Source organism: Cherax quadricarinatus, chromosome 21 (genome assembly GCF_038502225.1).
Source record: "Cherax quadricarinatus isolate ZL_2023a chromosome 21, ASM3850222v1, whole genome shotgun sequence".
NCBI classification, from domain to species: domain Eukaryota; kingdom Metazoa; phylum Arthropoda; class Malacostraca; order Decapoda; family Parastacidae; genus Cherax; species Cherax quadricarinatus.
The window spans coordinates 34,726,854-34,750,488 of NC_091312.1; the positions used below are offsets into that span (position 1 = coordinate 34,726,854).

At 40.3% G+C, this 23,635-nt stretch overlaps 1 protein-coding gene across 2 annotated transcripts in view; it reads left to right on the top strand.

The window, feature by feature from the left end:
* Positions 1-510: 510 nt before the first annotated feature.
* LOC128689181 (phenazine biosynthesis-like domain-containing protein 1) overlaps positions 511-23,635 on the top strand; it is a 129,374-nt gene continuing 106,249 nt past the window's right edge. For both annotated transcript variants that reach the window (XM_070087369.1, XM_070087370.1), the window contains exon 1: positions 511-648. The gene's annotated coding sequence lies outside the window, so the exon portion shown is untranslated. The remainder of the gene's footprint in view (positions 649-23,635) is intronic.

A 23,635-nucleotide genomic window follows, 5' to 3' on the forward strand; every position in this document is an offset into this window, starting at 1 on the left:
TTACTTTGTTAATTAATTTAAATCACTCTACTTTTTGTAACTGTGCGACGCTGTATAGAATGATGAGAAAATAAGTCACCAGGTCTGACTGTCAGTCACAGATGCCATTCCTTAAATTATACATCCAACTCAATATTTAAGTGAAAATATACTTACATGAAGGTCGTGTAATCGATATGCATTATATTAGGCTGTAAATATAATATGATGTTGCAGAACATTAAGCAACATTTCATATTGTGAGAGAAAATGCAGGCAGGAAAGTGCGTTACAGCTTCTTATAGTAACACATTGATTATACAAGTGAGTACTGAGACTGCCTGCAACTACAGCTAGACGTATGTGTATGATACTACACTGTAATAAAGTGGTGGGTTGCGTGGTAACCAGGCGAACCAATGAGAATGAGTCTTTTTGGTGAGGAAGAGTTTAGCACATGCTGATTGGTTGGTAAGGGAAGCAAGGCTAGTTTCGTGGCGCAGCCACTAGATATATTAGTCTCGTCCTTGATGCGCTTGCGTCAGTACTGTCTTATCATTGAAGAAATAATCATTATAACGTTCTTTATATTAACTTCTAATAAATCATTTGCATTTGGCGGAGCGGCTTTAGCGAAGAATCATTACAATCCCTTCAAAAGAATTACAGGTAAGTAATTCAGTGTAACTTTCTTATATAATGGTGAAGTACAACAAAGGTTTCCATAAATTAAAACAACACCTCAACTCCTTCCAATTCTTAATAATAAACGATCTCTTACAGATTTACCATGGTCAGTCGTTTATTCTGTTGATAACAGATGTTAGTAAAGAAAATAGTAAGAGTACAGTGAGAGCCTCACTGTTTGAGATAGTATAAGTAACTTACATGTACCAGAGTCAGTCTCTGTACAGTGCAATCAACAGTGAATAATGAACCTTAGAATATTGAGGGAATTATTATTTTAAGTGCGATACTATTGTATATATATATATATATATATATATATATATATATATATATATATATATATATATATATATATATATATATATATATATATATATATATATATATATATATGTATATATATATATATATATATATATATATATATATATATATATATATATATGTATGTATGTATATATATATATATATATATATATATATATATATATATATATATATATATATATATATATATATATATATATATATATATATATATATATATATATATATATATATATATATATATATATATGTCCTGCCGAATAGGCAGAACTTACGATCTTGGCTTAAATAGCAACGCTCATCTTACCATATAGGACAAGTGAAAATTTGTGTATGCAATAATTTCGCCAAAATCATTCTGAACCTAACGAAAAAAATATATTTCACTTTGTTTGTTTAGTATTAAATTATTGTAAACAATCTAAAATATATTAAGTTGGGTTAGGCTAAAATAAATTGTTCTTGTTATAATAAGGTTAGGTAAGTTTTCTGAGTTCCTTTTGGTGCAAAATTATAAATTTTACATCAACATTAATGAAAAAAATATATCTTTAAACGCATAAGAGAAAATTTTAGAAAGGACTTAATTTCAAATGAGTTCTTGCTAATTGACCAGTTTTACATATTCGGCACGACATATATATACATTATATTTAACAATTCGCAAACGGGAGAAATTATTTACAAACATTGTCTCTACGTCCACAGCAGGACTCTAACCTGCTAACTCTGTATCAGAGTTCACAGTACTGCGTAGAGACAATGTAAATAATTTCGCCCGTTTGCGAATTGTTAAGCATTTCAAATCTCTTTCGTTGTCCACTGCATGTGGCAGGATTCGATGAAATAACTTTCAAAACGAGCTTGGTGCCAGGGGGTATTGGGTAACATCGCTTAGCTTCGGCTAAGCGCCCATACTTATCTTGGGTCTAGCTCCGTGGTAAAGTACTGTGGACTCTGATACAGAGTTAGCAGGTTCGAGTCCTGCTGTGGACGTAGAGACAATGTTTGTAAATAATTTCAGAAATCACCACAAACCTCACCTCTGGCTTGCTGAAACAGCTGTGCTGAGCTGAACAACAACAGCAGAACATGCAAGTGAAGCTGAGCACGTGACTTGAGAAACAGCATGGGACGCTGTTGCATGGGGTCACTGGGACGCCACTTACAATTCTCGAAGAAATTCGGCAAATTTCGGCCAAATCCTGCTTGTACCTGTGCCTGGATGCTGAAACGTGCAGACATGACATCAGGATAACTCGTTGAGAGACGGATGTTTCTTGTGTAGGGTGATGAAGTGAAGATGACTTCATACTATTTCCTTCCTCTCTCCAGGCTAACACAGCTTGCTGCGACCACCGCTTCCCACCATTTATAAATGGTTTATTTGGTGACTCTTGCAGAGCGGGTTTCAATGATAAACGTCTTCGGAGGCTTCTTACTTTATTTGCAAAGTCATGGGGGGCACACAGGCTTGTGTGTTTGTGCCCATGGCCCGGGAGGGCCATGCCCACGAGGGAGAGAGGGAGTAGACTGGTTGTCTGACTCTAGGCTGCTGAATGCACGCGAGTGGGGCCAGCATCCCACTGACCTGGGCAAGCCTAGAGGGCAGCACCTGAGTGCCGCAAAATATGAACTAAGCTGGCAGACAGCATAGGCTGTCTGTGCAGACAGTACAGGCTATCTACACCTAGAAGCCTGGCTAATTGCCATCATCAACACAATAGAACGTAACACTGGAAACCACAAAATTTCAAAAACATGAGCATACATGATACTTAAGCTTGGTGGGAGGCTGTTGAACAGTCTTGGGCCTCGGACACTTTGTCATGTGGGTTTGACAACGTGGATGGGGTAAAAATACTCATGTAGGCTGGTTTGTACGTATAATTATAATGGAAAGTATGTGATGCACCATCAGCCAACCTGCCTCTCTCTGCTCTCTATCTCAGACTGACCCACCAGTGCCTAGCAGGTGAACGGCATTCAAAAAATATGCTATGGTCAGCAGCAACATGAATAACAGTCAGTGATTCACACAGACGGTAGTGAGTCATCTACTGGTAACTGGTTACTGGTAACTGGTACTACTGAGAGCTCGGCGACGCTAACATATGTTGTCCCGACATACAGCTAATACAAACTAAAGATGGCAGGCGTATGGCTTGGGCTGATTCTATACAATGTCAAAGTACACAACAATTGAACATTATAACATAAGGAGAATATTGGAATGGAAACTTACGTAATTGAAACTGTAATGAAACTGTAACGCATTACAAGGTATGATATAGCACAACTCATCGAATGAACTCAACATTGGGATTGCACAATAGAAGTGATAAAAAAAATTTGATCGATTGATCTGTATTCATGTGATCTACGGATTCTGAGGAAGAAATATATACAAAGAAAGAAGTGTTTAACAGAAAGGCAGATTCGGTGCACTCAAATCTAGACTGTTAACTCTCAGAATTCGGAGAGAACGTGAACACAAACAAAAATTCTTGAATACTGATAAGTTGATACTGTAATTTTTCATCTATACAGGTGTTGCAACCCCTGAATGGATTGCAATGCTTATTATGTATATATATAATTATTACTTTTTCATTTAATTTTATATTGCTTATATTTCCGATAATAGCTAAATCGTAAATGTATTGCTTTATATTGTTATTTGACGAAGTTTCCTTTGTTAGGTAGGATGTAACATATGTGCTCAGTTCAAGTCTTGATTGTCTAACTACTGTAATTATCGCTCCTTGCTCGTTACTCTGCTGGCTTCTGAGCTGCAGTTGTCCACAGAGCTATCATGTGATCGAGGGGGGGGGTGTCCTCACCTCGTCTGAAGTATTCAGTCTGCTCTAGACTCGCTTGGTGGTCGGACAGATTGTCTGTCTCATTATTCTTGTTAGTTCTGTAGAACTCTGTTCACAGAACCTTGTATAGACTTAGTGATTTTCGACGTTGTACTGAGGTTGTGTGTCTCATAGACACTCTGAGCATCTCAGGTCCTGAGCTCTAGCTTCTGACCTACTAATTTGTACTGGTTTCTGTGTATTATCACAGTCGGGGATTTTCTTATGCTGAACTTAGATTCAGTAGTATGGGAGTTTTGTAACTTTTGTGGAGGATCTGCTGATGGTCCCTACTTAGTGTCGTTATATTATCTCCTTGTTCCTGATTCTGTGTCGCAGTTGCTTGTTGTATTGCTATTGGGCTTTAGCATTCTTTTTGTTGTTCAAGCAGACTGTTCTGGTTGCCAGTCAGTCAAGAAGTTAGTTTATGTAAGGACTTTGTCGGTCACTTGTTTAAGTCTAGTCGAGTCGTGAGACAGAGAACTACTTAGAGCACTTACTTACATATACATACTTGTACATATTTGTAATATCTTATTAAATGTTAATGTACCAGACGGTACTTAAGAATTATAAATGAGATATGTGCTTTCAGCACAATAATACTGTAAATGAGAGAAGTGATATTATTTTGATTATTGTGATTAATTTAATTTAATTTAATTTGATAATATACCTCTAGACTTAACAAATTTATTAAATTTTAATTTCTCTAGTTAGTAGCCTACCAGTTGTAATCCTGAAGCACTATTGAATAATACTGAATTTTAAGGGATAATTGGACAAGGATACTGACTACTTGTTACGAAAACCCAGTAACAGGCTGGATGCTAGAAGGGCAGTCCTTTCTAGTATTCACTGGAGATCTCTAAGCTTTTAGAATTGCGTTTTTTGTAACAAATGGGGGGCCTGTCTGGGAGGCTCTTGATCCAAGGTGTTGGAGAAATTGTCCAGTTTGACATACTAGTAACTCTATGATCAAACACTTTGAGTACTTTCCTAATCTGAAGACTTTGAGTTTAGTCTTGTACAATATACCAGGTGGATGTATGTACCTGACTGAGTCTCTTGATCCAAGGAGATGGAAATACTGTTTATGAGTTCTAACTCTAAGATATCCAACACTAAAATTCTTATTAGGATTATAGTTTCCCATAATCACTCTCTCGTAGTACAATTATTTTCGTGATGTATGCCAAAGTAAAACAGTTAATTGATAATCTGACTTTGTCTGAGTTAAGTACATTAAAACTGGAGACGTGTTGGCGAGTAGCCAAATATCTCAGTGTCACGTATAACAGGAATTACACCGCAGAAACTGTCAGAGCGTTAATTAAAGATATATTGTTTCCTGCTCATACAGAGATGTCTGATTATGATTCAGATTCAGAAAGCCTAATGTCACAATTAGGAGGTATGACTCTATTTGATGACGTAGAGGAAAGAGCAACTAAGGCAGAAATGTCTGAGCCTAGTGAACCTCCGCTCACACCTTCCCGCCTCACTGACACAATAGTACAGAGTGTAGCTGAAAGGATGACGCTGCCACATACTAGTACAGTGTATGCTACATCTGTATATACTTATCCCAGACCAGATCTAGACTCTCTAGAGATGCCTGGTCAAGGTGCCCGACCTATGGACCGTCCAGACCACGTTAGATTCCTTGCTCCTCCATTACCCACTGGTCCTATCTCTCAGGAACAGTTTGAGAGGTTGGAACGCCTCATTATGTTGCAGACTGCACAAATAGAGGCACAGAGGAAATTGAACGAAGAAGATTTCCAAAGAGAAAATGTTCGTCTGGGAAGACAACAGACTGATAGATCACAGGACCCATTTAATGTGCAGAAAGCTGCATCAATGGTTCCTAAGTTTTTTGAAAGTGACTTAGACACCTATTTTGATGTGTTTGAGAACCTGGCTTGGGCTATGAACTGGCCACGTAAGCACTGGGCAACATTGTTGCATACAGCTTTGACAGGAAGAGCTCAAACTTGTACTGCTGCTTTACCATTTGCCAAGTACATTAGTTATGATGCTGTCAAACAAACTATTCTAGAGTCATATAACTTGTTACCTGTAAGTTATCAAAGAGCATTTCGTACGTTACAATGACGACAAGATCAAACTTGTGTAGAATTTGCTTGTGAGAAAAAAGTTGCTTTTGAGAGATGGTCTAGAGCTGCCAAGTGTAACAACTACGACAGCCTTGTTCAATTGTTACTACATGAAGAGTTTAACAACTGTATGTCTGCTGACATACAAGAATATCTGATCGATCATACTACCTCGGATATTCTGGAAACTGCAGCATTAGCAGACAATTACGAGATTTCTCACAAACTTGTACGTACTAAAACACTCTAAAGATTGTCCTAGAAGTTGGCAACCTAAATCAGCTGCTCATTGCCGGCCTGATGTACCTGCTACTGTAACTTCTCGTACCATTACCAGGAAAACTCACAATCCTGAATCTGTCTCTGTGGCTAGACAGAAATCTGATATCGAGAAGAAGAAAGTTAAATGTACCTATTGTAACAGAAAAGGACATGCTAGAGAGTATTGCTTTAAGTTAGAAAGAGATGCGAGAGACAGTCATGCGGCTGGCGCCCCCACAAAAGTCGTATCCTCTTCCGAGCAACAAAGGCACCAAAATCTTAGTAATACCTCTGATCCTACTGTTTTAGATAATGTTACTCAGGACAGATGACTAGCGTCATAAAGTGTATCTGACGAAAAGATTCGTTCAGCGATGAGTTCTTACTTTTCAAGAGGTAGAATAGGATTTGACAAATCACATCTAAATGAGATAATTACTTTCAGAGACACTGGTAGTTATCTCACGTTATTAAGAGAAGATGTACTGCCCATAACTGATGATACCTATTGCAAGATAGATGTATTGTTAGAAGCCTATGGAGGGGCTGTTATAAAAGTACCTCTTCACAAAGTTTATATTTAAACAAGCTATTATACAGGTTATATTTCAGTGGTGTATTTCCCATCAGGTCAGTGGACTTGTTGATAGGGAACGATATCCTTCATGGTGGTATATGTAAGGAACCACTTGTGATTGATAATAACACTGATGATAATTATGCCATTGAAGCTTGTAGAGAGAAACCTATTTTATTTCCTCTCAGCGCAATTACTAGAGCTATGTCAAAGATACAACAACCATCCTTGTCTCCTGTTGAGTTAGTTGATGACAATGATTTGGGGTTGAATATGTTGTTTAGTGACGCTCTGCGCCCAGGATCATTAACACTGACTCCCCCCAGTCATCAACCTAGTCAAGACACAACTGACGTTAAATTTCTTACTCATGATGATTTAATGAAGGATCAGTTTGTTGATCAGTCACTGGAAAGACTGAGAGATATAGCAGTTACTGAGAGTGAAGCAAAGGATCTCGATCATTGTTACTATTATAGTAACGGTGTACTGATGGAGAAAAATACATGTAAGTTGTCGGCTGATAGTGTTTCCACCACAGTCAAGCATCTCGTAATGTTACCAGTTACATTTCGAGAACAAGCCATTGATTTTGCTCACAATAGTCCCATAGGAGGACATTTGGGTGTCAAGAAGACACTCGGTAAACTGGCAAAACATTTTACTTGGCCAAAGATGAAGGAAACCGTAGCTGACCATGTGCGACGTTGCCACGTGTGTCAAGTGACAGGCAAGCCAGCGCACACACCTCCACCTGCACCTCTCATTCCTATCACCGTGCATGGTGAACCATTCTCACGTCTTATTATTGATTGTGTTGGTCCTTTGCCTAGAACCAAACTAGGAAACCAATACTTATTTACTATTATGGACGCTGCAACACGCTATCCCGAAGCTATTCCTATGAGAAAAATTAATGCTCGTGCTATTGTGAGAGCGTTGATGAAATTTTTCTCCCAGGTTGGATTGCCACGAGAGATACAATCAGATCAGGGATCTAACTTCACTTCTAAGATCTTTCGAGAAGCATTATCCCACCTAGGAATAAAGTCTGTACTTTCAACCAGTTATCATCCACAGTCACAAGGTGCTCTAGAGAGATTTCATCAGACACTGAAGTCCATGATGAGAGCTTATTGTGAACATTTTTCTGTTCGCTATGAGAGAAAGTGAGCAAGAAAGTCTCGGGTTTAGTCCGTTTGAATTAATATTCGGACACCAAGTGCGTGGTCCTCTCGCAGTGTTGAAAGACGTGTGGACAGGAAAATCAAATCCATCATTGAGTACTTCACCTTCATTAATGCAGCAACATTTGACAGCTGCTAGAGAGCTAGCTTCGAAAAACCTAGTTTCAGCCCAAGCTAGAATGAAGCAACATTATGACAAGTGTGCTGTCTCTCGCTCTTTTAAAGCAGGAGATAAGGTGATGGCTAGGAAATTAGTACCAGGTCATGCTCTACAAGCCAGGTATGATGGTCCCCTGGAAGTAGTGAAAAAGCTTAGCGACGTAAATTATTTGGTACGTACGCCAGGGAAAAAGAAATCTAATCATGTGTACCATGTTAACCAGCTTAAGACATACTACGCTAGTCCTCTACCTACTACTTCTATTCTTCCTAGGACAGAGGAAGAAAATGTCAGTCTACCTGACATCTCTAGAGGTATAGAGGTTCGTTTAGAAAATTCAGTGACTACAATCACTAGACGATTTTCTTAGTAACCTTGGAATTGATAAAGCTGGTGATATTAAAAACATGATTTTGCATTTCCCTGAATTGTTCAGTGATGTTCCTAAACGTTGTACTCTAGGTGTACATGACGTTGATGTACAGGGAGCATCACCCATTAAGCAATCACCATATAGGATGAGTCCAACGAAGCATAAAGCCTTGAGAGAAAAGGTTGATTTTCTGTTATCTCACGGACTTATTGAGCGCAGTAAAAGTCCATGGGCATCTCCCTGTATTTTAGTGCCTAAACCTGACGGTAGTTTCAGGATGTGCACTGATTACAGGAAAGTGAACTCTGTCACCTTGCCTGATGGTTATCCTCTACCTCGCATTGACGACCTTATTGACCGTGTGTCAGGAGCCCAGTATGTCAGCCGTTTAGATCTCTTACGAGGCTATTATCAAGTCCCGCTTACTGAACGTGCTCAAGAAATATCTGCTTTTACTGTTCAAGATGGATTGTTTACTACATCGTCACCCCCTTCGGCCTATGTAACGCGGCTTCTTCATTCCAACGTATAATGAACGAGTTGACCCACAACTTAGGAGTAGAAGCCTACCTTGACGACTTAGTGGTGTGCAGTGACGAGTGGGAACAGCACTTGACGCGTCTCAAAGCATTGTTTGAGAGACTGGCGCACTACAACTTCACTGTTAACTTAGCTAAATGTAGTTTTGGTCAAGCCAAGATTACCTATCTAGGCTTTTGTATCGGCCAAGGTGAGGTTGCTCCTATTGAGGCTAAGGTTCGTGCAATTTCTGAATTTCCAGTGCCACAGGATAGGAAGGGAGTACAGAGATTCCTGGGTATGGCAGGATTTTATCGCAGGTTCTGTCCAAACTTTTCTCAGATCGCAGCTCCTCTCACTGAGCTTACTAGTAGCAAAGCTCAGTTCACCTGGACTAGAGATTGTTCAGACTCGTTCAAAAGGTTGAAGCGCTTGCTATCCTCTGCTCCTGTGTTGAAAAGTCCTAATTTCAATCTTCCCTTCTTTTTACATATAGATGCGAGTGGCTATGCAGTGGGTGCTGTGCTGCTCCAACAGTCAACACCCACTGATATTCTCCATCCTATATGTTACATTTCATCTAAACTTAAACGACACCAGAAAAATTATGCCACTATTGAGAAAGAGGCTCTAGCTCTTGTGGTGTCCTTGGAACATTTTGACGTGTATTTGGGCACTTCCCCATTTAAAATTAACGTTTTTTCAGACCACAATCCACTCACTTATATTAACAATATGAAGAGTAAGAATGCTAGGATCATGAGGTGTTCTCTCAGAATCCAACCTTATTCTATTAGTATAAAACACATAAGTGGTCATTGTAATGTAATTGCTGATGCTCTGTCACGTCCTTAATAATTATCAGTTACATTAAATTAACGTAATTTTATGCCCAAATACCTTTTGTTACTTGCCATGTCAAATTCAGTAAAGTAACGTAATCCCTCCAGCCCATATTAACTATGTATACTCATGTCATGTCTAATTATTATATTTATATATTCACAGTATTCTTGTGTGAGGAGAAGACATAAGCTGAGTGTTGAGTGGGTAGTGTGGGGTGGGCAATGTTACTGCGTGTGACACAACACTGTACTGCCGCAGACCCCCCCCCTCACTACACACCTTAAGCTGTTTCATACTCAGATGTCTATACTGCATAGCATTCCACAACCACTACTTAAGAGTGGAATGCAGTCTCCTCTACTATGATCGAGCCTCAAAGTGCCCTGCTCATCTACACTATCCTGTCTCTACACTGATGTACATAACCTCGAGTATGCAGAGATACGATACTGTGTACTGCCCTAGTACTAGGGGCATATCCTAGTGACGGACGCTGTGAAATTGTAGAGGTGCTTGGCACGAGAGTGACTCTGATTAATTTTTATATTATCTTGTTAGTAATGTAACCTGAGTAATCAGTAATAATGAAAGACATTAATGCAACTCCTAGTGCGACCGTCTGTCGTGTTGGGGGGGGGGGTGTTGCAACCCCTGAATGGATTGCAATGCTTATTATGTATATATATAATTTTTACTTTTTCATTTAATTTTATATTGCTTATATTTGCGATAATAGCTAAATCGTAAATGTATTGCTTTATATTTATATTTATATTATGTGCTCAGTTCAAGTCTTGATTGTCTAACTACTGTAATTATCGCTCCTTGCTCGTTACTCTGCCGGCTTCTGAGCTGCAGTTGTCCACGGAGCTATCACGTGATCCAGGGGAGGTGTCCTCACCTCGTCTGAAGTATTCAGTCTGCTCTAGACTCGCTTGGTGGTCGGACAGATTGTCTGTCTCTTTATTCTTGTTAGTTCTGTAGAACTCTGTTCACAGAACCTTGTATAGACTTAGTGATTTTCGACGTTGTACTGAGGTTGTGTGTCTCATAGACACTCTGAGCATCTCAGGTCCTGAGCTCTAGCTTCTGACCTACTAATTTGTACTGGTTTCTGTGTATTATCACAGTCGGGGATTTTCTTATGCTGAACTTAGATTCAGTAGTATGGGAGTTTTGTAACTTTTGTGGAGGATCTGCTGATGGTCCCTACTTAGTGTCATTATATTATCTCCTTGTTCCTGATTCTGTGTCGCAGTTGCTTGTTGTATTGCTATTGGGCTTTAGCATTCTTTTTGTTGTTCAAGCAGACTGTTCTGGTTGCCAGTTGGTCAAGAAGTTAGTTTATGTAAGGACTTTGTCGGTCACTTGTTTAAGTCTAGTCGAGTCGTGAGACAGAACTACTTAGAGCACTTACTTACATATACATACTTACTTGTACATATTTGTAATATCTTATTAAATGTTAATGTACCAGACGGTACTTAAGAATTATAAATGAGATATGTGCTTTCAGCACAATAATACTGTAAACGAGAGAAGTGATATTAATTTGATTATTGTGATTAATTTAATTTAATTTAATTTGATAATATACCTCTAGACTTAATAAATTTATTAAATTTTAATTTCTCTAGTTAGTAGCCTACCAGTTGTAATCCTGAAGCACTATTGAATAATACTGAATTTTAATGGATAATTGGACAAGGATGCTGACTACTTGTTACGAAAACCCAGTAACAGGCTGGATGCTAGAAGGGCAGTCCTTTCTAGTATTCACTGGAGATCTCTAAGCTTTTAGAATCGCGTTTTTTGTAACAACAGGTTATTTACATTTATCCCCATCTCTGCTAGGGTGAGATTGACATATGCAGAATGGGTGTCATCTCTGGGAGGATCAAACTCTGTTGCACTGGCTAACGCATGCTGTATTTGAGGCAAATCTGAATTGGTAGTTACAAATGATACTTGAGTATTTCTCAATACCTGTCGTGTATGTAGGGAATAACGACATTCAGGTTGATCATCTGACTGAGTATTAGAGGTAGAGAGTACAGGATCAGGAGGATTGTCAGAGTCTGTCACACCAGTCTGGGTTGGAACATCATTATCATCACATACTATCTTCAAATGATCTAAATGCGATTCTTTATACTGACCAGTACTAATTTCTCTAACCTTATATTTATTGCCAGTGATATGTTCAACTACTTGATAAGGACCAACAAACTTTTGATCAAGCTTTGGCATTGCAAACGTTTTGTTAAAGTTAGTCAGCATAACTCTCGAACCTACTTTGATTTTGGATGGCTTTGCTCGAGTGTTTGCGACTCTTGTAAATTCTGCTGTTGATTTATGAAGTGTTTCACTGATTCTTCTAAAGACGCTTTGAGCTAGGCTGGTACGAGTTGCTATGAAATCATTTGGGTTGTAATTTGGTTTCGGGTTAGAATATAGCAACTCATAAGGCAAACGTTTATCTACACCGTACAATGCATAATGTGGAGTGTCACCTATAGAAACATTGTAAGCAGATCTTATAGCACACTGCACATCAGGTATAACTTCATCCCAAGTTTCACTGTTGAGATTGATAGTGGCTCGTTCCGCTAACCCATTGCTGGCAGGATGATGAGGAACAATGGTGGATTTAGAGATCTTGTACAAGGTACACAAATTTTCAAGAATCTCATTACAGAATTCACCTCCATTATCTGTTACTAGGGACTTAGGGGTGGTATGCCTGCAGATAATGCGTTCTTTAAACGCTTTAGCTACTGTCTCAGTAGTCTTATCTGCAATAGGAACTAACTCACAATATCTGGTAAAATGGTCTACCATAACACAAAGATGTTTGTTGCCTTGGAAGGAACTTTGGAAATTAGTTAACAAATCTAGTGCAACTCTTTCCCATGGTTCGCTAGTAGTTGGATACACTTGGATTGGATTAGGACCATTAGCATTACCTTTATGTTGCATGCAGACACTACATTCCTTAACATACTCAGAAATATCAGTTGCCATACGAGGCCAAAGTATTTCAATCTGGCTTGTTTTACTGAACGATCCATACGAGGGTGCGCAACACCTGGTACATCATGAATTAACTGTAAGGCTACATTCACTAGTGACTGTGGAATTACTAACTGGTATACTCTTCTGCTAGGAGTACCCAACTTGGCTGTTCGATACAGTAATTCTTGGTTCATGACAAAGTCACTGATGGGTGCTGGTGGCTTCACAGTCAGAATAAGATCTTCCTGGAGCAGGAATCGAATCACACCAGACCACATGGGATCTGCTCGTTGAGCATTCTTTACATCTTCGGCAGTAAATGGAGGGTCTGCAGTTACTATACTAACATGTCGTGATAAGGCATCTGCGTTTACATTTGACTTGCCAGGTAAGTGTTCAAAGGTGGGATTGAACTCTTGGATAGTCAAGGTCCATCTGGCTAACCTTCCAGTAGGTTGTTTGTTCTGGAATAAAGGTATCAGTGGAGCATGGTCTGTCAAGACATGAACAGAGTACTGATAAATGTCTCGAAAGTGCTTTAAAGACCATACTATTGCTAATGGTTCTTGCTCAGTTACTGTATAATTACGTTCAGCCTTCGTAAGGACTCGGCTAGCAAATGCAACTGCGTTGTCCTTGCCATCAGTCTTCTGAGCTAGTAAGGCACCTATGCCTATAGAACTATCATCAGTTGTCAGATAGAAGGGCTTAGAAAAATCTGGAAATTTCAAAATTGGAGCAGATGTTAGCTTTTCTTTTAGAGTTTGGAATGCTCTTTCTTGACGGAAGGTCCAAACAAAAGGAGCATCTTTCTTAAGCAACTCCGTTAGAGGAGCAGCTATAGAAGAAAAAATTGGCAATGAAAGATCTATAAAAACCTGCTAAGCCCACAAAAGATCTTACGACATCACCAGTTTTGGGAGTTGGAAAATTTTGTACTGCAGTTACTTTACTTTGGTCGGTCACAGTCTCGGCTGAGTGGTTGAGGGGAGTAGACGTGTGCTGGGGATCTGGACCTACTAATTAGCAGGCCTACCCATTTCTCCCGACTGATAAGTCATCATTAAAACTCCTACTGTTGGAAGACAGCTTCAGTGTTGTGAGAACTCTTATGTGCGAGCTGTGACTAAGGATATACCTAGTGAAACACTGGAAATAGTTTTCCTTTTTGCAAAGGCCCTCACAGGCCTCTGCTTCCCCTCTGCCTTTCATTTGACCTCAGCCTTTCGCCTCTATCAACATACAGTGTAGAGGCGAATTTTGCTAGTCCACTGCTACTCGTGCCTCTCAAATACTCACAACTCATCGCTTTACCAACCTGAGGAATAACGATGAGTGTGCAGTCCTACGTGAGTTGGTAACCCAGGTGTCCACACACTGAAAATTCGTCTTTCACTCCAAGACACGTGTGCTAGAAGTTCTGCAAGTTTGGAGTGAGTAACAATCTGTATGAGTATTGCAGTGTTTGGTAACTCTTGAGAAGTCTGCCTCAGCCTGTGACCTTGAGCGAGGCACTGCATCACCTGCCTGAGACTTTCGCCCATATTGACTATGTGAAGAAAGGCGAATGTGCGTGTTCAGTTACCCCTGCTGTTCTCTCCGCCTTTAAACTCAGCCGTTCGCCTCTATCAACGACGTGGAGTGTAGAGGTGTATTTTGCTGCCCCGCTGGTACTCGAATATGTGAGTTCCGCAAGTACTGCAGATTTGTTGTAACTATTTGCATGAGTGGATTACGCTGACTTAGGACATTGTGCTACCATCAGTACCTACGTAGGCTTAAAATGAGTGAGGAATGTCTGGCCTGCTGGGTGACCTTGAAAATGGCACTATAAGACCCGCATGCCACTTACACCCATACTGCGTGTGTCTAGTGAGGTGAATGTCCCTTCCTCGACTTTCCTATTCACCGGTATCCCTTAACTCATCGCCATTATCTACATATGGGATAAGGGCGAGTTTAGCTGATCCAGGCCAAACAGCGCTCCAAGCCAGCCAGTGAAGGCCAAGGCTACATCTGTTCTGAATCCCAGAATGCCTTTGTGAACGTTCTACAGTGTTCCGGCCACACCTTCGGTGTTGTGAGAACTAGTTCTTATGTAGTGAAAATTTGTCTGTCATTCCAAGACACGTGTGCTAGATGTGTTAAGTGCTGTGGGTTTGGAGTAATTAACAAGTAGTACAATGTTGGTAACTCTCGAGACGACTGTGGGCCCAGTGAATGACCTTGAAAATTGCACTGCGACCTGCAGGCCACTACACCCATATTGCCTGTGTCTAGCGAGGTGAATATCCCTTCCTTGTCCCTTCTCCTTCCTCGATTTGGAACTCAGCCATTCGCCTCTATTTGCTTGTGGTCTAGAGGCGGTTTTTTGCCAGACCACATGGGTGCTTGAGTGCCCGTGTCCTCTGTGCCGCACTCCGCTCATCTTGCGAGTGTCTCCTGTGTGCCTGCCTGCCTGCTGCAAGCAGGTGTCCGGGTGGTTGGTGCGGGCTTGGCGAGTACAGTCAAGCAAGCTTGAGGGCAGCACTAAAAGCTAGCCAGAACAAGCTAAGGCAGCCTGCAGTTATAGCTGTCCTAGGGCCCAGCATGTCTGTGTATACGTTCTGCAGTGCTGCTGGCATACGAGTGTTTCCTGTAGTGGCTTGAGAACAATTTGACGAGCATTGCGGTGCTGACATTTTGAGTGGGACATGCCAGAGGCTCACTTATAAACATAGTAAGCTTGTGGTGATTGGCTTGTACACAGTGAACATTCATCTGTCATACTTGTGCTAGAAGTGTTAAGTGCTGCTTTCCCCAACAGTTAATTGTCATTTGTAAGCCTGTATTAAGACTTTAAAAGGCTCAGAGTGTGCTTCAGTGTAGCCACTCCTTACATTTGATAAATCAGTGTAATACATGCTCTGCTCAGTGTAACTGAACTATTAAATACGGTTACGTAATTAAATTGCTTGTCCTAGTGTCATTGCTGTGATAAAGTGTACACTTGGTGTACTTGGTAACACTTGTCATACATAGTAACGCGTGTGTAAGTGAGATTGTTTAGGTACTGGTTCATCTATCTACAGCTGCACACTTATGCTTGCATACATGTATAACATAGTAACGTGTGAGTTACCCAGGATGGACCAAGGAAGTCAACCAGAGTGATTTATCTCATTGTCATTGTAACATTACCTAGTTGTTTTTTTTTATTAATTCTGTTTACAATCTATGGTTGGGGTAAGAGGTTGTCTTCAGCATTCATTGTGATGCCTGCTATATTATTATTTCAGTGAGGTACATTAGGTGGCAGTAGCCTGAACTAACTCAAGTGGAAGTTATCATTGAAATTGAACCTCTTGTTTAATGTGATGTATGTCAGAATTCTAATTTTATGCTCAATATTACCTACTTTGTCTCTCTCTCTCTCTCTTTTCATCTTTGTAATTTGTGATAAGGTGTAAGACCTCGCCTGTACCATCCATTATATCATTATATGTACCATATTATTAACACACATACAAGAGGTCTCTGAGTGTGTTTTTGGGGTGTTCATTGAACTTGAGCACTTGTGTCTTGTGATCTATTTTGGACTTCTGACTTTGTAGTGAATAATTGCTCTTGCATAAGCTATAAGGGAAAGATAAGCGAGGAATTCTTGTGTTGTGAGTCTTACACCAGATATCATCACTGACAAACATGGCAACTGTTATAGAGGAACCTATTTCTGCAGGTGATGGAAATGATGATAGCTTCCAGACCTTTAAAAGTAAACAAAAGAGAAAAAGTGAGAAAGGGCTAGAGCGTCGACGTAGTCAGACTCACTTGACTCGTACACAATGTGACACTAAACGTCCTTGGTGCACAGAGGCTGCAAGAAGTCTTTCTTCAAAGGAAGAATGTGTTAAGCTGAACTTCCCTGACAACACCCCGCTGCCTGCTAAGTGTGCATGGCTAATGGAAGCTGTAAACAAGCATCCTAACTCAAGGATCCAATTTAGGAAAAACACACACAACTTTGTGTTTGTGGAACAGAATGCAGAACTGATCAATGATCTACTTAGTACACCTTATGGGGATATTAAGCTGCTCCGACCTCCATCAGACACTCACCACTTTACCAAAAATGGGTCAGTATCATAATCTTTGGATACCCTCACTGCATGGACCCATCCCATTTGACTCTCAGTGAGCATATCATCAAGCCTAAAAGACTTAAAGGAAAATCCCAAATTATTGCCAGTTGGGTGGGTCCTGTGCCCCTCCCCCGGAATATCTGGGTGCATGGTTTACGTTTCCTAAACATCGAAGTGTACCTACCCCCTAAACGTAGGTGTTACAAATGCCAGCACTATGGCCATGTTGCAGTAGACTGTGGAATACTACATTCTTGGTGTGGTAAGTGTGCTGGGAAACATTCCACTAGAGAATGCACAGTAGGCCCTGACAGCCAAAAATTTAAGTGTATTAACTGTAAAGAAGTTGGGGTTACAGTTTCCCACAAGGACTGCAGTCAGAACCCAAACAACCTTCGATGTAAACCTGATAACAACCCTTTAATGGTAACTGAGGATGAGGCCATCCAGTCTACCACAGCCAGATCTGAGACTGAACCTCTGCAAAGTGTGCAAGAACCCCACCTCACTGCAAATGATTCTGGTGATACCAGAATGCCATCACACACACCAGCTGTGGAGGAGCTAGCCATCCCTGCTAGCACATATGGAACTACTGGTCTGCCACTACAGATACCTATGGCTACACCTGAATATGGGGATGAGTTTGTCATTTCTCCCAATACACACAACTACAACAGTCAGACGGACACCACACAGGTAACCCCCCTGGAAATTGGAGATGAGTCAGATGCACAGGACCTACCTGCAATGAATGATGAAACAGAGAACACTAATGTAACCATGGTACCTGTTAAGGTGATAGGTGTTAAAGAAAGCACTAACCCAGAAGTGCCATCCTCCGGAGAGGCATTGGATTCGCCTGACCTTCCTCATATTATAACAAATTTCCAGAAAAAAAATTGAGCATCTTGAACAGATCCTGACAAGTTTAATAAATATATGTAATCAGGATGATGCTCTTGAGCATGGTGATGATGTCAAAAGTGCAGCAATCTCCGTTCAGCTTCCAGCAATTTGTGAGAAAGAAGCCCATGACTCTTGCCTTCAAGACTTGCCTTTTAACTGGCTGCCAAGATGCCGAAAAATGCTTAAAAATAAAGGTCCTGAAGATAAAGACGTACAAACTATGCTATTTGCTCTTAAGTGTCTGCACACTGTAGTCAAAGCATAATAGTTTTACCATCTTATGAGCAAGAGATTGTAATAACTCACTACAATGGATACATTACAAATCTTTTCATGGAACATTGCTTCCATCAGGAAGCGGTTGCCTGACTTACATCATATTAGTGCAACCAAGAATATTGATGTCATCTGTTTGCAGGAATGTAGATTGAAAGATGGAGCACCTCCACCAAACTTGCCTGGATATGCAGCTTATAACCTAAGGTCAACCAACTGTTGTGTGATGTATGTCAGAAAGAACTTGCCACATTCACTCCTTTCCTTGCAGAGTCGAGTTAACATGCAGTATCATGGTGTCAAAGTATATGCAGGCGATTTTTCCATAAACATTTTTAATCTCTATGCCCCAGCGAACCAGCTTCGACCTGATGCTTTACCAGATCGCATCAATAGTGAACCTACCATCATTCTTGGAGATTTTAATGCCAGACATAAGAATATTGGTGGGTCTATAACAAACACCAATGGAACTAAACTAGTGAGATTGCTAAATGAGCATGATAATGTTCGAATTGTGGGCACTACTGAGCCTACTCACATATATGGTGGCATACTAGATCTGTGTCTTGGATTTAATACATCATATACGATGCATGACTCTGTCATAGTTGATGATCTTCTATCTGATCACTTCCCAAGACTAACAACTGTCAATCTTGATCACATCTCCAGCAATCAAGGAGCTAAATACAGAAGGAGGAAACTTATTCTCAAACCAGAACACAGAGACAACTTTATTAACCACTTGGATCAATGGTATAAGAATTACGAGCCCATTGGCACACAAAAATTTAATGATGATTTAATTACCACTATTGAGAGTGTTCTCACAGATCAAGTGGGCAGGAATAGGAAACAAAGACCCTCCACTATAAATAACAATAAAAACCAATGTAAATACTATAATGATCCACAGCTACGCAATCTAACACATGCAGCTAGGAGGATTGGTAAAGCATACCGTGAATGTAGAACCCCAGACCTGCTCAGAACGTTCCAAGCTGCACTAACAAATGCAAGGAATAGAAAGGAAGAACTTAGGCAACAGGAATGGGAACAGTTTGTTAGTGGATTAAATAGGTCCACCCCTTTGAGTTTGGCTTGGAAAGGTATAAATAAAATAACCAGGAAAAAGACTGGCAATGTTGCTCATCCCTTTCCTCTTGAAAAAGCAAATGACCTCATAAATGACTGGTCCAAAACATCCAGGCATGAAAGCCTTCCATCTCATATTAGAAAAAATTTAGAGAGTACTTCTGAAGAAATGTTGAAACTGATTAATTTTATGAGCCAAAATATTGATGAGAGTGATTGCCTCTTTACCGAGTATGAATTAGATAATGCATTAACCAAAGGTCGATCAACTGCTCCTGGAGAGGATGGTATAACCTATGATATTCTCAGAACTCTAAGGCACGTGCCTGATAACCCTTTGTTGGCACTGTATAATCTCAGTTACATTGAGGGCGTTCTTCCTACTTCCTGGACCAATAGTCTCATTGTGCCTATCCCTAAGCCCCAACAGCCTGATACATTTAGGCCGATCTCCTTAACTAGTTGTCTTTGTAAAACTTTTGAAAGAATGATGCTTAACAGACTGTACTACAGAATCAGACACCAACTTTCCCCCTACCTCTATGGGTTCATGAAAGGTAAAAGTGTGCAGAACTGTATTTCCACCTTTCTCACTGCACACACCTCTACTAGTTTTACCACTTTTCTTGATCTAAAATCTGCATTTGATATTGCGAACAGAACCGTTATACTACATGAACTAGCCAAAATGAATATTGGTGGTAGCTTACTCTGCTGGATAATAGGATACCTGTCAAATAGAGTATCCTCTGTCCTTTACCAAGGCTTCAGAAGTGATTCTAAAGAAATGTCTTTAGGTACACCGCAGGGAGGAGTTCTTAGTCCCATGCTATTTAATATTCTGATTAATGCTCTCCTAAATGCTCTACCTGCCTCACCTAAACATATAGCTATAAGCTATGCTGATGATATCATGATCCATACAACAGGGCATAAGAAGATGAATACCATTCTTAATGAAGTTCAAGCAATTTGTAATCGACTAGGCCTCATAATATCTTCCTCTAAAACAAAGATCTTAACAAGCAAACGACATCCCCCACCCATCTATTTGCAGGGTGAAATCATTAGCTACGTTAAAACTTACAGATATCTTGGTGTAGATGTACCCTTTAACAAATCCACTATACCACAACTAAACAAGAAATGCAAAGCTAGGCTAAATGCTCTCAAAGCTGTTGCTGGCTACAATCCCAACTATGGTGCTAATGTGAGAATCGTGAGAATGATGTACATAGCCTATGTTAGGTCCTTAATTGATTATGCTGCTCCCATGTTGATATTAGCTAGAGAAAGTTCTCTCCGACCCTTGGAGTTAATGCAAAATGAAGCTCTCAGGATTATTCTTGGCTGTCCCAGATCTACAAAAGTTCTTAACATGAGGAAGGAGCTTGGTATTTCTAGTATCAGTGATAGGATTGTTGAAATTAACACTGTACTCGGTATTAGAATGTTGAGAAACGAACCAGACACTGTCACAGTGAATCTTACCAAGTGTCTAGAGGTAAATACACACAGATCTAAATGGATTGTGAAAACGTGCAATTGCATTAAGTTTTATAACCTACATGAACTGTATCACTGTAGGCAACAAGAGCATTTCACCCCTCCATGGAAGATGTGTTCATTTAATATCACATACCTACAAGTCCCTCCCAAGAAGCTCATTGCTAGTAATCCCTTCCTTAAATCTCTTGTTAGAGCAACTGCTCAAGAAGAAATTTCTCACCTAGCCGGTAGTAATAAGTTATCACAAGTTATATACACTGATGGATCTAAACAGGAGTCTTCTGGCAGGGCTGCATCTGCTCTTGTTGCCACCTCCCTAGTTAAGAACGATAATAAATTTGTTGAGTTAGGCATAAGAATTAACAACTGGGCGTCTACACTGCAAACTGAATTGTTTGCAATCCTAATGGCGCTAAAGCTAACCTATGACACTGAGCTTGACTCTATCATCATTACTGATTCTATGTCATCATTGAAGGCTCTTGACTCATATAATGACTCCAACAACATGCTCATTGGGGAAGCCAGGTATAGATACTCAAAAATTAGGGACAAAGGAATTAATGTACAATTGCTATGGATCCCATCACACATTGGATTACTCCTTCATGATAAAGTTGATATGTTAGCCAAGAAGAGTACCCAGAAGGAGAATGTAGAATATAACTTTGGTATAACTGTGTCTAGCATTAGGAATAATATTAGGAGAGAAGTAAATAATGAAAATGATTGTTATAGGAATGCAGTTAGAAGCCTGAGTAGATCTATAACCCACTATGATAACATGAACGTAGATAAGTATGTTTATGGAGCAACTTGCAATGTGAACAGACTGACTGATGTTGTAGTGGCCAGGCTTAGGCTTGGTTACAAGTACTTCTGGCAGTTTGGGAGACACACAGATGATGATCAAACTAAATGTAAATTATGTGATCAGGCATATGGTCACTCTCTTGAACACTATGTGCTTAATTGTCCACTTATTGAGGAATACAGAGACAGACAGTATAATAACCTATGTGACATGTCAAGATATCTTATTAATGAAAATAAGATACCAGATATACTAAGCAAATTTCCTAAATTTGCTTGTAACAGATAAGTGAACTATAGATATGTAGATATAAATCCATATGTATTCCTGTTAACCCTTTGGGGCCTAGTTCCTAGGCCTTTTGTGTATCCATATGCTCTCGCGCTACCGTCCAGTTAGTTTAATATGTTTATTATGCACCCCATACCCATCCTGTGGGCGGTAGTCAAAAGATTACAGAGGTACATAATTGGTCCAGGGACTGGACTCCAAAGTTTTGATAGCTGAGCAAGTTACAAAGGTAATGAACTAGATCTGGTCATAATCATGACCAAGTTACAAAGGTAATGAGCTCCAGGTAGAGCTGGTCACACTCATGAATAATTGCAAAGGTAATGAATCATAAACACATTAATCATGAGAATTTACAAAGGTTATGAGCTCCAGGTAGAGCTGGTCAAAATCATGACAAGTTTCAAAGGTAATGAATGATAAACACGTTATCACATGATTACAATCATAGACAAATTACAGAGTAATGAGCAGTTAACAAACATAGCAGGGAATTCATCCATTGCCCCAACAACAGATGTTGCTAGGTGCCTGTCTCTCCTCGGCAGACAGCCATTGCAAACAGCAGCAAGTTGCCCCGGGATCTGCTGCTTGCACGAGCACCATCGACCCTCCCCAAGAGGTCCAAGAAGCCAGTGACTTCGTTAGCAGCCCGAGGGAGAGCTTCCCTAGGGACATGTCAGCGTCCTGGTGGACGCCAAGTTGATTGAAGATCCCAGGCCCTCGTGTGCACGGATGTTGAAGCTTGAGGAACTGAGTACACACTGCCTGTGGCACACCTGACAGCTGCCTCGCGGTCGAACTCCACGATGCTGTCCCTGTAGTGGAAGTTCCTGTGAGCCCGGCACGCCCTGCAGTGCCAATATGGAGGAAGCGATAATGACCTGTAGGAGTGGAGAATGCAGTTAGCTCTTGGCTGTCCTCGTGAAGAGGGACTTGCCAAAACCCTTGTAACAAGTCCAGGGTTGAAAAGACTTTGTTATCTCCGATGTTACGTAAAAGATCACCCAGTACATGGAGTGGGAAGCGATCTGGAATAGTTTTCGCATTTAACTTCCTAAAGTCAATCACTGGGCGCCAAGTACCATCCTTCTTAGGCACTAGGATCAAGGGTGCATTCCAAGGTGAATTGCTAGGTGCAATAACTCCATCATCAAGCATTTGATTGATCAATTCTTCTGTGACAGCAGCTTGTGAATGAGGCATTCTGTACGCAGGTATATAGATAGGTCTAGTACCAGGTTCAAGTGGAATACGATGGGATAATGAGTACGCCATCCCCATTCACAATTCCTGAAGCCTTAAGCAGTCTCGAGAATGACAATCCTGCTGATGATGTTGCTTCACACGTCTCTGACATAGATGATTTTGGAGATGAAGTGGGACATTCTGATGACAATCCACCTTTTTGTTTGCACATAACTTCCAATGCAACCATAGGCCCTATAGTGCAAGCATCTGCTCATAATGTGCCCGTTCATTTTTTCATGGACTCTGGTGCACAAGTCAATATTATCAGGTCTAGTTTGTTTAGGGATAAGCAGTTACGACATGTCCTTCTCGTAGAACCGACTTGTGTCCTCCCTTAGTGGAGTAGCTGGTTCTCACCTGTGTGTCCGAGGTCAGACTTCCCTCACCTTTCTATCCAAGGTAGAGACTTTACTGCTTCCTTCCTTGTTGTCGACCAGATTACTTTCCCTGG